Source organism: Hemibagrus wyckioides, linkage group LG18 (genome assembly GCF_019097595.1).
Source record: "Hemibagrus wyckioides isolate EC202008001 linkage group LG18, SWU_Hwy_1.0, whole genome shotgun sequence".
Taxonomy (NCBI): domain Eukaryota; kingdom Metazoa; phylum Chordata; class Actinopteri; order Siluriformes; family Bagridae; genus Hemibagrus; species Hemibagrus wyckioides.
Window position 1 is genome coordinate 7779877 of NC_080727.1, and position 18029 is coordinate 7797905.

Here is an 18029-nt window from a genome sequence, read left to right on the forward strand (position 1 = left end):
ATGACATGATTTTGCAGAGTTCCTGCACTACGAAAAGTGAATCAGGGGTTGAGTAGATTGTAACAGAAATATCACTTTATTAATCATTTTCATTCGGATGAAACTTGACGGAAAAAGTTAGTGGTTAATTAACCAGTTCACATCTAGAGTAAAAAGCGTTAGATTAACACACTTTAAGTTGTTAGCATGTTACTATGACAACAGCAGCCTGTTGATTCTAATATAATGAAACATTAATTCTGTTTATATTTGCATAGCAGTAAGTATGATTGTTGTGGCTTAGGCTCCCATGAGTAAGTTAGAGACCCCAAGTCTATTTTAAGCAGTGTTGCTATGTTTATTTTTTTTTAACTGATAGAAAATGCTGTCACGAAATCCCACTCTCAGCATGCAGCATAGTTTTGAGTTCATTTATGTGTTTTACTGTTTACTGCAACAGCCCTGTATTTTTGTCCTGTCTCTGCTCCTGTCCCTTCACCGGTCAGTTACCTAATGTGTGCACCTAGCTTGTCTTTATATTGCTTTTTCTCATTGCAACATCTCATTCACTGCAGCTTGCCTTAGTCTCCTGGTCTTTATTTGTTTCTTTTCATTTTTTGCTCAATTTGGATATTTTCCTACCTATGTCAATGCAGGAATAAATGAAGGTGCAATAAAATAATGCTGAAAATAGAAGACCTTTTATAGAGTAATAATCTGTTAAAATGTGTTAATAATCTTGCAACAATGGCATATTATATTCATGAACTTTTTAAATATATATTTACATTTAGTGCAATGAATTTTTAAACTGACCCCGTTTCACAGAGTTTCATAATTTAGATAATGTTCCTAAGTAGAGCTTTTTAAAACAGTGTCTCTAAAAGGACTAATTTAATCTATTAATATTACTAGTGTAATATGGTAGCCTCTCTTCATTTTGAGGAGATACTGTATTTTAGTTTTCACAGTGTGTCTTTATATAATCATATGGCATGGTGCTTAGTAGTGTGAATTTTTGAATACATGTGTTTGGTATATTTGTTTTGTTGTCAGTGGTGCATGGTGTGAACTGTGGCACATAGCAAAGTGTGTGTCTTTTGGTGCATAGTGACATGAACCATGGAAAAACTCCTGTTCTGAGCAAAATACTACAGTTGAATAACTATAGTCAAACAATCTTATTACAATTATTCAATTCGATTCAATTTATTTCTATAGCACTTTTAACAATGGACATCGTCTCAAAGCAGCTTTAAAGAAACAATATAAAGTGTCATATTAAGTTACTATTTATCTCTAACATTTATCTCAAATGAGCAAGCCTGATGTGACGGTGGCAAGGAAAAACTCCCTGAGATGATACGAGGAAGAAACCTTAAGAGGAACCAGGCTCAGAAGGGAACCCATCCTCATTTGGGTCACACTGGACAGTAAATAATGTAAATGTAAATAAAGTCCTTTCTACAACAGTTTATATTCACATGCAAATGTGCAACCAAGAGCTCCTGAATTAGATGGTCTTGCAAGCATGTATATTTTGCACAGTGTTTCATGCAAATTCAGCTTCAGCTAGTTAAACCTGCACACATATGCATAATTAAAATCGGACATTCTTTTATTCAGACATATTAAAAAATAAACTTTTCATAGACTGACATTTACAGAGCATTGTTGGAATGCCATTTTTGAATAATTATTTAATCATGAACATTTCTGTGTCATTAGTTTCTGAATCGTTTGTCAGTATAAAAAAGCATCAGAAGTGGTCAACATCATCAGATACACATATTGAAGAAATGGTTCCAGGGGTTCTCGGTAATTTCACTCGAATTCTGATCAGGAATGAAAATAAAATTTCGTCGAAGCAGCTCACTTAGAAGCAAGGATTTTAGAGGGTTTAAAAGGTTTGTAAAGGAAACGGACACTTGTATCATATTGACACATGCCGTGACATTTATATCAGAAAATAAGCTTTTCAGGGACATGTGACATGACATGATTGCAGTAAGTGGGTGCAGATTTAAGCACACTTCAGTGCTGCTAAAATTCTGATAACATGGTGCACAAACAAATAGAGAAATTACAGAGAATTTACAGTAGATGCAATATATTTAAAAAATATTTTCTATTTCTTTGTTCAGAATACCTATTATTTACAGTATTAAGATGTAAACTGCATGTGTGTGGTGTGTGTGTATGTGTGTGTGTGTGTGGTGAATAGTTGTTTGGGGTTTGGATATTATTTGTGAATTGTGTGTGTGTGTGTACACTCTCAGTTCAGCCTCTGTCACTGTCTTAATGACAGAGATTACCTGCATCCCTTGGCACATCCTAATGAGGTAATGAGAATGTTTGTGTGTGTGTGTATGTGTGTGTGTGTCTAGTCTAGTAATAGTGGCGAGAGGGGATAGAGGTGTTGAGATCCTGGTCATGGTGTATTCACAGTTCAGAGGATGGACACTAATGGACTGAACTAAAGAACTTTAAGCCAAATGGTGATGACTGACTATAGAAAAGATAGATTGAGGTCCAAATGTCTAACTCCATGAACAAGAACTATATATTATTTTATTTTATTTCAAAACCTGTGCTATACGGCAGTAAAATTGATATTCTTTATTTTTAAAAAAGTACAGTCTTCACTGACACTGTGTTCACTGACTTTTATGTATGTTAACACCATTACAGTTCTTTAAAAAATATTTCCTTTAGTGAATTTCTCAGTATTTCTCAATTTCCCATTCCAGATCATATATGAGCTCATGTTGCACTAGCTAACAAAACACATCGATTGCGATGCTACTGTTAGATAAATGTCTGAGGCAGATACTTGTCCCTGTGACTAGTTTAAGCTAGCTCACTATCAGTTGGTGATAGTGCTGAATAACCTAGCCAGTAGCAGTGCTGATTTGTGCCATAAATTGACTATTTATTTGCTTGAGTATTTAATTTTAGTATTTTGAATATATATTTGAATATTTATTTTATAAGTGAGTATTGATGAACTATAAACTGGGAAAATAACTACAAATAAAGCCTCAAAATAATGTTGAGTAGCTAAGTTAGTGATTATAATCTAATTGGGATCACAGCAGAACATAAAGACGCTTCTAAATTTACATATTCATGAACAGGACTGTGCAAATGCAATATGCATATATCGTAATAATTCCACACATGGGTCAATTCACAGGCGGCGAGTATCAAGCAAGAATTATTTATAATCATATAAACACAAAAATTGAAAGCTTAACAGCGAAACAAGAAGACAGGCATAAACAAGGCTCAGGAACTCATGATAACATTGACAAAACGTCATGCATTAAGTGTGAAGACACAAATCAAAAGTCACACATGAAGATTTCAATATGAATTGTCTATAAGACATTAATACATAAATTTACACTTCTACAGGAATTTTTAATGGGATCCATTTGGGTTCCAATTCAGGTGTAGAGGTGATATTTTGAGGAATGCTAAAGGTCCTATACGGCGCTACTGTCTCTGATGCTGCCCCTGCCACCCACATGTTGTTTATGATGTTAGTGCAGGTTGATCAGTGAGGAACATCAGTTCATATTCTTGCAAACCACATTAATTGTTTAATAAAAAAAATACCATGGAAAAGTGCATCTTTAAAATCCTTAAAAATATCCCATGGAATTCCCACATACATGTGAATAGGAAAATGTACCTCGTTACAAATCATACAGGATATTTTTGTCTTGTCCTATAAGACATTTCCTATAGAAATCTTTAAAAATGGTTCCACAGTACGATTGACATTTCAATTAGAATTAGAAATTTCTTTTAGTGGAATGTTAGTGGGTGTTTGGGGAATCTCCCATAACAATTTTAAAACTCCCAAAACACCCAATAACATTCCACTAACAAGACATTATTTTAAATAAAATACAAGTAGAGTTGCAATTAGATTCTAACAAAATGAAAAAGGATCCTAAAAGACACTGAAATTTCAAAACTGAACTGAAACTGAAATTCCATTTTAAAAGCTCACAATGTCTGGTAATAATGCAATAAAATAATAAAATAATATCCTATTGAATTCACTGAAATTCCAATAGTATTTTTTGTCAGGGTTAGGATTTTAGGTACCTTAATTCTATACAAATTCTACCTCAAAGTTTTGGATATTACGCTAGTCGTGTGAGCAGAAAAGCAAATTATGGAGTTCCAAAAGTGAAGGTTTGTATGTAAACACAGACCAGTTTTTAGACAAAAAATATAATACAAGCTGTCTGACATGACCTGTAGAAACAGAAGCAAGCAAGTCTTAGAATGGAATGCTTGGAAAAAAACATCCTTATAAAATCACAAGGCAATACAGAAGAGAATTGATGAGGCATGAAAGGTGTGTTTTTTGACAGAATTCCTTCCAGGTGCCTGAGACATTTGCACGGTAGTGTATATTCATAGATCCTGGCACTTTTAATGAGGGTAAAAGTGTAAATCACCACGCTGAATGACTTGTATATTAACATTTATCATCTTTAGTGGTGAAAGAGATTGATTTGATACAGAAATTGTATAAGTTGACATATTTCTTTGGTTTGTTTGAAAAGGTTTGCTAATTGACACATTGGTTTATTTTCACTTGAGTTTACAGCTTCATATAATGAAGCAATGGCATCAGTGGAATGAACTTACATTGCATTGCTTATATCAAATCCTTTATGTTTGATGAAAATTTTCCTCCTATTAAATACCACTATAAACCTCAGCACCACACACCCATCACAAACAACTTACAGGAAGAATGAAAATTCAACAACCTTCAAGAAATTTGCACCACAGTTGCTAAAGTACAGCACAAATGTTTCAGGAAGGATTTTTTCCTTTGCAAATGGTTTCACATGCAGAATAGTAATATAATGAATGCCATATTGAACTTACAGCTGAAAATAGAATAAATTAGTGCAGTTATGTGTCAGTTAGTGCTTTCAGTTAGTATGAACACACTCTTCGATTAGTATGAAATAATGGAGTCGTGGATGAGAAATATATTTTAATCCAATTATATTAGAACCATATGTAATGGGTAGGAGAGGCTATGGAATGTACAGAAACATAGCGAATAGTAATGGTATAGGAATAGCAGAGGGAATGGTTACATGGGCTGAAAACCGAAGATCAGTAAGAGACCAAAATGAGCAGAAAAGTGTGAGTGTGAGAAAAAAAAAATCAGAGTGAGAAAAAAACGTGCTTGTGAGATAGAGAGCTAGAGAGAGAGAGAGAGAGAGTGTATAATCTGGCCTGTGTATGGAAGCCTGCACCTCGTTCTCTCCTGGCTGTCTGCCCCAGCAGCCACTTGAATTAGCCGCCGAGGATTATGGGATAGCGGCTCATTAATGGGCCAGACAAACAGCAGCCAGTGTGAATATTTGCACCCCAAAATTGAAAAGATTAAGTTCTATTTGGCAACGACTGGCGTGCTCGGAGAGCAGCTACTGTTAAATATTCATATGCTGGCCACAAGGCTATGCAAGTGTGTGTGTGTGTGTTTCTCAGTACATGCACATGTGTGTGTGTGTGTGAGAGAGAGAGCATGAGAGTGTGCACATTTGTTAAGGTGAATCCTTGAAAATGTGTGTGAGGAGAAAGAAAGCAGTGTTCAGTCATTTGTGGTTGCACTCATTGTGTGCTCATTTAAAGAAATGCCACAGGTTCTTTAGCATATTTCCATTAGAGATTTTTCAAACTACATCTTGTATAAATGTTGAAATAGGAAAAATGTCATTTTTTCCCCACTATATACAGGGTGATTTGTAGTACCGCTTTAATCAGAAATGGTTTTAATGGTTATCATCATTATCTCTTATTAATGTATTAAAAGGGAAATTCCACCCTGAAACACCTTATACATGTTCATATCGAAATATCTGTGATGCGCTCAGTGATTCTGGTGCTAATTTGTTTGCTTTGTGCTATATTTTTGTTATTTCTGCAAGAATTTAGCGGCCGTGTCATGCTGATGTCACAGAGGGACACTGCTAGTGCAGTTACAGTGGTGTTTGATAGGAGACAAATGGTCCATGATCTCAAACCTAAGGGTTAATCCTTTAAAATTTGACTGCTTAAAACAACAAAGCAGGAATTCTTTTCTTACCCCCAATTTTCAGAATTTATTAATTCACAAAATGTAAATTTTTAATATCAATATACATGTCACTCAAGGAGCGTTTTTCCTTTAACAATTGTTTTACATGTACATCTTTACTTGATGTCATCAATTTAACCTAAAGACTTCCTGATATTTTGAACAAAGGTCTTCCAAAAAGCAGGAAACCAGATTAGAAATCCAGATTAAGTTGTAAACCTGAGCCTAAAACTAACATCTGATTTATGTGCTAATTGTGTTTACTTTGTTCTGCCTGTTGGTAAGTGTGACTATCTGGGTTAAGGATTTTAATCTTAGTGGGGCAGCCTGGGATGAATTATTACTGAAAATGAATAGATAAAATGAAATAGATATATAATAATAGATAATAATAGATCTAATATGATCACATTACATTGTTCAGTATCTTATATATACTGTATATATCTACGAAGGAACTAAACTAGAACAATTGTGTAGAACTCGATTAACACCTACGTCACTGCTATGAATTATTTAGCAATACTGTGCATTTTACACAGAAAGTATTAGCACAAAATTATTACTAATCACATCAATTCCTCAAGTGATCTCTCAACTAACTATCTACATAATGAACAACTACTGGCTGATGCAATAATGCCTCAGTAACTGCGATGTAGATTTATTTTTATGCTTTATTGTTATAATCACAAACAGTCATGTGTTTACCATTGTCCTTTTTGGCCCAGGTGATCTCTAAATTATGAAAATAAAAGATAAATTAGAGAGAGCTGGTGAGGACATATTGTTTGGGGAGACATAGGCAGAGATTTTCTGGAGGTATGGTGCAAAAAATACTGCAAATTTTTATTATAAAGAATCACTCCATGTCTTTTTATTTTTCCTTTTGCTAACGGCAGTCTGGCCATGATGGTTAATAATTTCTTATAGATTCAATATTGCATATTAAAGCACAATAATTCTTTCCTATACAATCTTATAGATGATTTCTTATAGATTGTAATTCAGTATTGCTTTTATGTCTTCGTCCTCCCTCACAAACAGATAGACGATACTAGTTCTGGATTTAGGGATCCGCTGCATGAGGGTAGATGAATTTTATTTGCTCTCAGGCTTTCTTTGACTGTTTGTCATCAATGTACACACAACTAGTTGCAGCGGGGTTCGGACTACAGGATTCATCACCCGGAAAATCTTATATGCTTAAAAAAATATTGGCGCCATTGCTTGCATTCAATTATAGCATTCAACTGTAGTATTCAACAATCTCACTGGTTTAATAGTAGAGTGTTTTGGATATATTGCTTACTGTGCTTAAAATTTCTTTATTTACTGCAAATATGTGTAAGTTCAGCATTGCAGCTAGTAGTAAGTGATGTGTGCTAGGCTTATGCCAATGTCTGGGTGCTGAGGTATATATATAGTCTTCTAGTAGTCCTCTAAGTACAAAAAGATATTATTGTTTTTAAGCAACGGATTTCTGTTTCTGAGCACTGACAGGTGAAGTGAATAACACTGATGATCTCCTCATCATGGCACCTGTTAGTGGGTGGGATATATTAGGCAACAAGTGAACATTTTGTCCTCAAAGCTGATGTGTTAGAAGCAGGAAAAATGGGCAAGCGTAAGGATTCGATCGAGTTTGACCAAATTGTGATGGCTAGACGACTGGATCAGAGCATCTCCAAAACTGCAGCTCTTGTGGGGTGTTCCCGGTCTGCAGTGGTCAGTATCTATCAAAAGTGGTTTAAGGAAGGAACAGTGGTGAACCAGTGACATGGTCATGGGCAGCCAAGGCTCATTGACGCATGTGGAGAGTGAAGGCTGGCCCGTGTGATCTGATCCAACAGACGAGCTACTGTTGCTGAAGAAATTAATGCTGGTTCTGATAGAAAGGTGTCAGAATACACAGTGCATGATAGGTTAGTTTTGCTGTTTTGGCAGCAAAAGGGGGACCAACACAATATTAGGCAGGTGGTCATAATGTTATGCCTGATTGGTGTATTTGATGCATAGTAGCCTGTATAACCAATCTCCCATTGGTCAATTAAATACTAAAATGAAGAGAAAATACAAAAAGGATTTTTCTCAAATAAAAAACAGAAATTTTGTGTAGTTTATGGTATGTCAAAATGCCCACAAAACAGTATGTGCACATATGATTGCCAATACAATGTTTAAATTTAAATTCTACAATTAGAGGCCACGAGATTCCTAAACCTAAATACACCAGTACACACTAGTACACACTTTATTACACAGTTTTTAAAAAAAACAGGGACAGGGACACATTGTACACACATGGACTCTGTAAATATAAAATTACTGACTGTAACCCATTTGCTGCTTTTTGTCAGCCTACCCTGTCCATTAGTGGCCATCATAGCACCCCCACTGACCAGGTATTATTTGAGTACTGGACCTTCTCATTATAGCAGTGACAGAGCCATGATAGTAAGATGGTTGTTTGTGTGGTTGTGTGTTCATTTACATTTTATTTACAGCATTTGACAGACACCTTTGCGGAGAGTGACTTACAAACGCAGTCTCTATCGGAAAAAAAAACATGCTACACTGTAAAGAAAACTCTGTCAGCTGAGTTTGTTGATGCACAAACAGTGAACATAAAGGCTTCAAAAAAGGATTAAAAATCAAACCAGCGCACACAGCAGATCACGCAGACGGGATCTGAGCTGTTCACAAGTCATGACAAGCTGAGTCAACATTACACATACGTCTAAGAGTGATATCAAACAGAGCCTTCAGATATGACTGAATCAACACGAAGATCAAAATGAGAAGTCAAGGGAAGCTATTATTCAGCCCAGCGCAATCAGAAACCCATGAATGCACAACAACCCGGCAGATCATAAAAGAGTGGGAAATAAAATCTGTTTAAACCGCTTGCTTTTGTTTGATTGATAGTCCTGGAAACATCTATATCAGGACTAAAAGCGTAGCACATGCACATAATACACCCGCACATGGACATGCATGTACTCAGACAAATATATCCTAAATTGCTGATATTGTTACAAGGACAAAATGAACTGCCTTAATGTTTTCTCTCAGTGTACAGTTGTTTGAATTGTGTTTTGCCAATCTGGAATTTTTTTATTTTTTTTTGCAGAAATATTATTTATTTTAGTGCAAAGATGATTTGTCTTGTCAAATAGGCATACATTTAGGTTGAAGGGTCAGTGATGAATGATACCCTTGTACCGGCTACATCAAAACAGTTTATTTTTTCCACTTGGTAAGGCTGCACTTATGCATTTGCCCATATTTTGTTGTCACAGACAAATTGCACATAAAAATAAATATTTGTTGTAAACTGTTGTGAGCTGTCAGTTAATTGAGTGGTCAGTTGAAGACAAAAGACTACAAATTTCTGCCCTTGCTTAAAAATCTAGAAATGTATGATATACAAACAAGTAACCTGGTAACAAAACCCACCTAAATATTTCAATATGTAGTAATTTATTCCACATTAAACCAACATTCAGATAAGAAAAAAAAAAAGAGTATACCCTTCCTACTTCCTCATTCATTAAGAGAGTAATTAGCAGCTAGGAGGTACTAATGAAATGCACAAGATGATTCAGATCACAGTTTGGTGTTCGGGAGCGCTCAGGTAGAGGTCTACATCATGCCAAGAAGAAAGGTCTTCAGCCCTGATTTCACAGAAGCAATTGTTGCTGTACATCAGCCAGGGAAGGGTTATAAGGCCATGTCCAACTAATTTGAAATTCACCATTCTACAGTGACAAGAACTGATTACAAATAGAAAGACCTCAAGACAGTTGCCAATCTTCTCAGGAGTCTGCTTTCCAGCAAATTCTGTGCAAGGTCAGACTGTTTAATGCATAGTTATGAAGACATAAAGAAAACAGCTAAATTATGTGTCCCACAGACCTCTGTAAGGACCTTTAATGTTTATGTTCATGACAGCACACAAAGAAAAAGACAGAACAAGTATGGCTTTCATGAAAGGGTGACTAGGAAAAGCCCTTTCTTTTCAAAAAATCTCCAAAAATTGCATTTAAACAAACCATAAAACCACCATAGTATTGTTTGGTGGAGATGTTTGGTCATCATGCACAGCACCATGTTTGGTGAAATCCAAACACAGCATCATCATAAACACAATCATACCAACTGTCAAGCATGGTGGTAGAGGAGTGAGGATTTGGGTGTATTTTGCAACCACAGGACCTGGGAAACAATACCTGAGATAAAGAATTCCATTGTATACCAAAATATGTGAAGAAGCTTAAACTGGGATGAAATTGGCTCATGAAATGGGACAATGTGCCCATGCACACCAACAAATTGGCATCTGAATGGCTAAAAAAGAAAAAAAATCATGGTGTTGGAATGACCAAGTCACAGTCCAGACCTCACCCCTACAGAGATCTCTTAAAACAGCCTCACTCTTGCTTCAGCAGATAATGTCACTTGGACTTAATGTCTTTAGACTTGAACCTAGGAGGTGCTGCTGTGGTCATAAAGACAGTTCCTCTCATCACAGGACTCATTTACTCATACTTAACATTGAAATTCCGACTTGTTAACTTGGAGTAGTCTTCTCAACTACGAGTTTGTGGTGTGGTCAAATTAAGATGGCTGATCACAGCAGCAGAAATAAACAAGGCAGCAAAACTGACCTGTAAGTGAATTATGATGTACATAATCAAAGCCAAACAAGTGGAAAAGTCCACAGAAAAGACCACATAAGAAGTTGTCAAGACAAAATAGATAAAACAGAGTTTTTAATTAGTGGAAGTACACATAAGACCTCCTTTTTATTGCATTTAAACAGTTATTGTTTGCAAGATGATCTGAATAATTGATCTCTTCCAAAAATGTATGTGATTTCTAAACACTATTGTTGAAATGTTGGCAATATACTTTATATACGTTATGTATATTATATATTTAAAAAGTTATTTATTGTCACATGTTAATGTTTCACATTTGGTTTAATTCTTCAGATGTGATTTCTGTCTCACGTGCATGATGATCATGTATTGTTCTCATGATGTCATTTATGCAATTTCAAGACACGCACCTTTAGATGTTTTTGCCATATAATCACAACCATGTGAGAAAAATGTATGGTCATGTGTAATGTATGTGATTTTTTTCTGTAAGGGTTGTTAATCCGTTCGAATCGCTCACATAACAGCGGTCCAAGATATGATGCATATACTGTACAACCTCTACACACAAAAGTGACTGTCTCTTTTATTATTCATCTGCAGAGCTATTCTATTGTTTTACTGTTTGCACATCATATATTCTCAGTGGTGGTCTCAGCTATCCGAGAATTGCCCTTGGTTTGTATGTAAAGCTTGTCATTTGTCAGTGTTTAATAGACGCAAGTCCATTTTTGTGGATAATTTATGAATGCAGCTGGACTTTTGGTGTGATGCTTGGGGTATGCATCACACAAGGTGAGCAGTATGTGTGTGTGTATGTGTGTGTGTGTGTGTGTGCACGTGTTTAATCGTCTGCTCAGCTGCGATAATGCCGAAGCCTGTTATCAGCTCCATCTTGCCTGAGGACTCAGTGGGCACACACACACACACACGCACACACACACGCACAGCTCTGCATATCTCTGGCTCACACATTCCTCTTATAGCACAAGGGAGCGAGGGCAGCTGTGACAAGCAATGTTCAACGCAAACCTCTGACACAATCTATGTGTGTGTGTGTGTGTGTGTGTGTGTGTGTAAGAGCATGGTGCACCATTGATGGTCTTATTAATACTGATGATCAAACTCATGACGAACATAATTTAATTGCTAAAAATAGTAAATTTTGTTGTGGAATGTCTGACAGAGGAATGATTATTTGTCCTTAAGTATTTTTGACTTGGTTGCTAAGAGCAGGTGGATCTGATGGGTGGCAAGATTACAGCAAATGTAGAGCTCTCAATTCCCCCACCACACACACACACTCTTACACCCACCCCCCCACCCACACCCAACCCCCCGTTTCTACTAATTACTTCTTTTTTCAAATGCAAAGCAGCGAAAGAAACTGAGCTGATTTCTCCTCTGCTGCTTAAAGGGGGTAAGGAACGCAGGGAATGAGGGAAGGAGCACCTAGGAGAACATAAGGAGGAGAAGAACCAAAGAAAAGAATGAAGAGTGACTTTCTCCTTTTGCGAGGCCTTTGAAGTTTGAGCGTGATGCAAGAAAGAACGAGAGGGGTAAAGAGGAGAGGGACGCAAGAGGGGGAAAAAAGAAGCGAGGGGAGATCGTGTTAACAAGGCGGCCTCTAAAGGCGAATTAAATGCCAAGAGAAAAGAAACACCACTGGCCCCTTCTTCTACTTAGGGCTACTTAGGGCCCTTTTTTCAAAGGTGTTTCAAAGCATGGATTCGTGGCTTCTTAAATAGGCGAAACTTAGTTTTAGGAACCAGGGATGAATATAGACACAGGCCCTGAATGTGGGGGGGAGGTTGGGAGGGAGGCGGGTAGGAGACTTAGACGGCAACACAGGGGTCAGAAGTGCTCGAGGATTACAAGCTCGCTAAGCCTTTCAGGATCCCTTGTTTTCACTTGTTCTCCGTTGTTTGTTGTTCAGATGTGAGGTGGGGATGGGGAGAAGTGTGTGTGTGGAATTAGTGGAGGAGAAAGGCAGTCCATTCACACCTCTCGTCAGACGTTTTCGAGAAAGAACCCAGCCCTCCCGTTCCTTGTTGCTGTGAAAGCGCGTTAGTGTCGGCTTTTGTGCACACGAAAAAGAGAAAAAAGCAAGCTCTCCGGATTCCGCCGGTGGAACAAGAGGATTTAGGTTAAAAAAAAAAAAAAGAAACGCACCAAAACCTGATCTGCTCTCATTTTGATTGGCTTCGGCAGGAGAGCTTGCACACTCTTTGTTGATTAATCAAGGGATTTTCTTCCTTGTGCACCAACACACACAGCTTTAAAAATGGTTTTTTTTTTTTTTTAAATAATATCACATAGATTAAAAATGTGGAATGTGTGAAGCAGCACCTATTGATTGGACCTTAAACTTCAAGGCCGTATTCTATATTCTGACCATCTACTCTGGTGTAGTGCATAACACTTTTAGTCTCTCTGTGAGGTCTGGAATGTCTTAGGATTTTCTTTTTTTTAGTTCTAAAAATAAGAACTTTAACTAACAATTTCTAACAATTGAACATAGGAAAAAAAAGGAAATAGTGCAAAATTAATGCAGCAGCAGATGACAAAAGGCTGGGAAGCAAAAGAAAAACACAATAACACTCTATAACAAATCGCTCATGGCGCTAATTTAGAAAACTTGCAACAAAGGAGTGCGATTTGACACTACCAAAATAAAACCCAGCATAGCCGGGAATAAACAGATGAGCGGTGTCTCATCTGTTTATCTCACGTAGGCTTTCATTAAGAATTCCTGATGTTCTTGACACTATGTGTTTATCCAAGTGCAATTTTTATTTAACCCTTTGAGGAGCGTACTCCCATCAGTGTACTTGGCATGACACACTGCTGAGAACTTTTGGTTAATGATGAAAACAAAATCACCTGTAACTACAGAATTGATCAATCTATACCTAAACACACCAATTAGCAATACCTTTACACCTACGCATTTGTTCAAATATCTAATCAGCCTATCATGTGATAGCAGTGCAGGGTGTAAAAATCATTCAGAAGCAGACCAGCAACTTTGGGAAATGTTCACATCCAACCAACCAAAATGTAATGATTTTCATTGTGGCTGGTTGTTGGTGTCAGATTTCTATAACTGCTGATCTTCTAGGATTTTCAAGTAGTTTTGAGAGTTTATTCAAAATTGCACGATAAAGAAAAAACACCCACTGCGCAGCAGGTTTACAGATTGAAACGACTTGTTGATGAGATGGCCTTGTTCCAGCTGACAGAAAGACTACAGTAACTTAGATAACCAGTCTCTACAATTTTGGTGAGCAGAAAAGCAACTCAAAATGCACACACAACACATCTCTAGAGGAAGATGGGCTAACAGCAGAAGACCACATCATGTTCCACTTCTGTCAGCCAGTTGAGGCAGTGGGGACATAGTTACCAAGACTGTACAGTCAAAGACTGCTGGTTTCTGCTGAGGTACATGGATGGTAGGGTCAAAATTTGGTGCCAACATCATGGACCCAGCCTGCCTTGTGTCAACAGTCCAAGGTGGTGGAGGTGGTGTAATGGTCTTGGGAATCTTTTCTTGGCCCACATTGGCATCAATTATTTTCTGAAATTTCACAGCTGATTTGAGTACTTTTGCTGAGTATGCACATCTCTTACATTTACATTTCTGGCATTTAGCAGACGCTCTTATCCAGAGCAATGTACAAAGTCTCTATCCATGAATACATTAACACTGGTTCAGTAGGTCACAGACTTATGTGACTTAGTGTTGGGAGTCGTTTTTTTAATCAATATACAACATACAACAATACATAATATAAACAAAGAGAATAAGAGCTAGTTTGGGTGCTTCAGGAAGAGGTAGGTCTGCATCAGGCGTTTGAAGACAGTCAGTGACTCGGCTGTACGGACATCTAGGGAAAGTTCATTCCACCACCTCGGTGCCAGAACAGAGAAGAGTTTCTCTTACTCTGAAAGATGGTGGGACCAGATGAGCAGTGCTAGTAGATCGGAAGAAGTGTGGTGCAGTGTGAGGAGTAATAAGAGCTAAGAGGGTTCTGGTCCATTCTTGGCTTTGTAGACAAGCATCAGTGTTTTGAATCTAATGCATGCAGCTACCAGAAGTCGTTGGAAGGAGCGCAGCAGTAAGGTGGTGTGGGAGAACTTAGGCAGGTTGAAAACAAATAATGTAGCTGCATTTTGGATCATTTGCAGAGGATGGAGGTAAATAAGAAGAGACTTAACAAGCACCTGAGCAGCCTGTGTGGATAAAAACGACCAAATCCTTCTGATGTTGTACATAAGAAATCAACATGAGCGTGTGACATTAGTAACATGGGACATCTCTTCATGGCTACAGTTGACCTTCTACTGGCTACTTTCAGCATGATCATGAACCATGTCACAAAGCAAAAGTCACCTCAAGCTGGTTTCATGATCATGACACTGAGTTCAGTGTTCTCCAGCAGCCTTGCCTGTTTCCCTTCAGGAACACCTCTGGGATTTTGGTGAACATGAGTTTCACAGCAGGAAAGTGCAACAGAAAAATCTGCAGGAATTGCATGATGCACTCATGTCAACATGAACCAGAATCTCAGGGGAATGTTTACAATATCTTTGTGGAATCTGTGACATGAAGAATTGAGGCTGCTTTGAGAGGAAAGTGAGGCACTATCCACTGCACTATCCAGCATTAGAATAGTATTGCCAATAAAATGCTCAGTGAGTGTGAATATAATCAAATTATCGAGCTAAGAATTGTGGAATTAGTTTAATTTTAGATTTCAGGGTTATGAATTGTAAAATGTCACAGTCCCATTAAACTCATTATTATTGATACAGGGTTACTGTTTGTGTGGAGTGTCTCTGATTTCTTCCCACTATCCATGAACATGCAGGTAGGTTGATTTCCTACATTAAACTGCTCCTGAGTATGAATGAGTGTGTGAATATGTGTGTTCATGCTGCCCTGCAATGGACTGGTGTCCCATTTTGGGTAAATTCTCTGGCCTTGTGTTAACCGGACAGGATAAAGTGGATGTCAGTGATGAAAGAATGAATAGATTTACAATTAAATGGTTGTGCTTTAAAGAATTTATGTAAATTTGAAGTCTTTAGCTGCTTGAAATACCTGGAGAATTATCGATGAGAAATACATGCCAAAAATTAAACAAACAGGTACAGAGGCCACAGTGAGATTACAGGAACAAGAATATGAGTAAGTATGAACACACTTGTTAATGCATTAAACCAGGGGTGTCCAGTCTTATTAAGAAAGGGCCAATGTGGGTGCAACATTGAAACCATGTAGAAACCTCACCTCATAGTATTCTGACAGCCAAAGTCAAGTGATTAAACCTGTGGAATAATGCAAAATGTATATTAACAAAAGGCTTATATGATCTAATAAATCTGGACGTTAATTGCACAATAAAGTAAAAGTCAAAAATAAAAGTAATAATAAACACTGTTACGAACATATACACAACCATCCACAATAGGAAGATCTGTACACCTGCTCATTTTTTTTTTTTTTGCAGTTTTCTGTCATAATCAGCACAAAAATCATTCGTATCAAACATCAGAATGGGGAAAAATGTGATTTTTGTGACTTTAACTGTGGCATGGTTTAAATATTTCAGAAACTGCTGATCTGGGATTTTTACACCGAATGGGCAAAAACAAAAAAGCATCCCGTGGGTGAGGGGTCTGCAGGCTAAAACAACTTGTTGATGAGCGAGATCAGAGGAACATGACCAGACTGGTCTGAGCTGACAGGAAGTCTATCCTAAAATCAAATAAGCACTCAGTAGCTCAAGAATCTGAAGCTATCATGGGCACAGGCTCACTCAAACTAGATAGCTGATGACTGGAAAAAGACCAGGTGATTTTTTTCCTAAACTTTAACTGTCTGGTTTTGATGACTGTCTCAGATTCCTGTTCTTGGCTGACAGTAATGGAACCTGATTTGTTCTTCTGCTGTTGTAGCTTATCCTTCACAAGGTTTCATGTTTTGTTCATGCTGAGATGCCCAAAAGCTGATTATGTAATAATATGAGTAACAATATCCTTCCTGGAAGCTTGAACCCATCTGGCCATTTTCCTGACCTTTCTTCCACCCACAAAATTGTCACTCACTCATTCACTGTGTCTTCTGTGTAAACTATTCTGTGTATTCTAACTTTAGAGACTGTTATGTGTGAAAATCCCAGGAAAACAACCGTTTCTGAAAAACTCTAATAAGCCTGGTAATCTGGTAATGACAACTATGTTGCAGTTAAAGTCACAGAGGTCGGACTTTTTCCCCAGTTCTGATGTTTGCTGTGAATATTAACTGAAGCTCTTGCCCTGTATGCATTGCGTTGCTGCCACATGATTGGCTGATTAGATACCTGCATAAATAAACATCCTATTAAAGTGGACAGTTAGTGTATTATTGTCTGTTTTTAATATGATTTTTAATGAATAATATTTATGTTAGAGTTACTTCAGGACATTTGGCCTGTAGTATAGATAGTTAGCTAGTAACAGTGCCATCTTTTGTAATTAACACATATAATGTCAATAAAAAATGTGTGATGATTTGCCTTTTGCATAAACAATTGATGTCCAAGCTCTTCCCAGCAGTGGGTTAATGCTGAAGCAGCACTGTGCTAAGCAATAGGCCTATTGTTGAGCACTCCTTTTTAAAATTTTTTAACAAATAATCACTGATAGTAAGCCAGACATCATATTTAGAATACCTCATACACCCAACAACACCATAATCAGTCACTCAGTTTTAATGGACAACAATTTAATGATCAAATATCTGTGTAGTTAAATGAATCCCTTAATACTTTGACATCCTTACATTATATGAAAGCTAAGGTATTAATAGATCCACTGTATATCGTGTTTAAAGAATGAAGAGGAAAATATATCCACTGTAGTTCATCAGATAGCTAATTTTATGTTTGTCAGCCTCTTGGAGTGTGTGTGTGGGTGGTAGAGGTAGTAAAACAACAAGGGTGTCAGCCTAAGAAAGAAAAAAAAAAGATTGAGCGGGAGAGATAAACAGAAACAGGGGGGTGGTTTTCAACAATAAATCAAGTTCCTCACTAATCTATTTAGCATGCTTTCACCATTATCCTGTCAGTGAAACAGCTAATTAATTAACTGATTCTACAAAGAAGAGGTTTTGAATGAGCCCATTTAGGTAATTACTACCAAGAGCCGTTTGGGCAACTCATTACTGCAGCTGCACAATCACTCTGTCCCTATCCTGTAACATTAGGAAAATGACAACG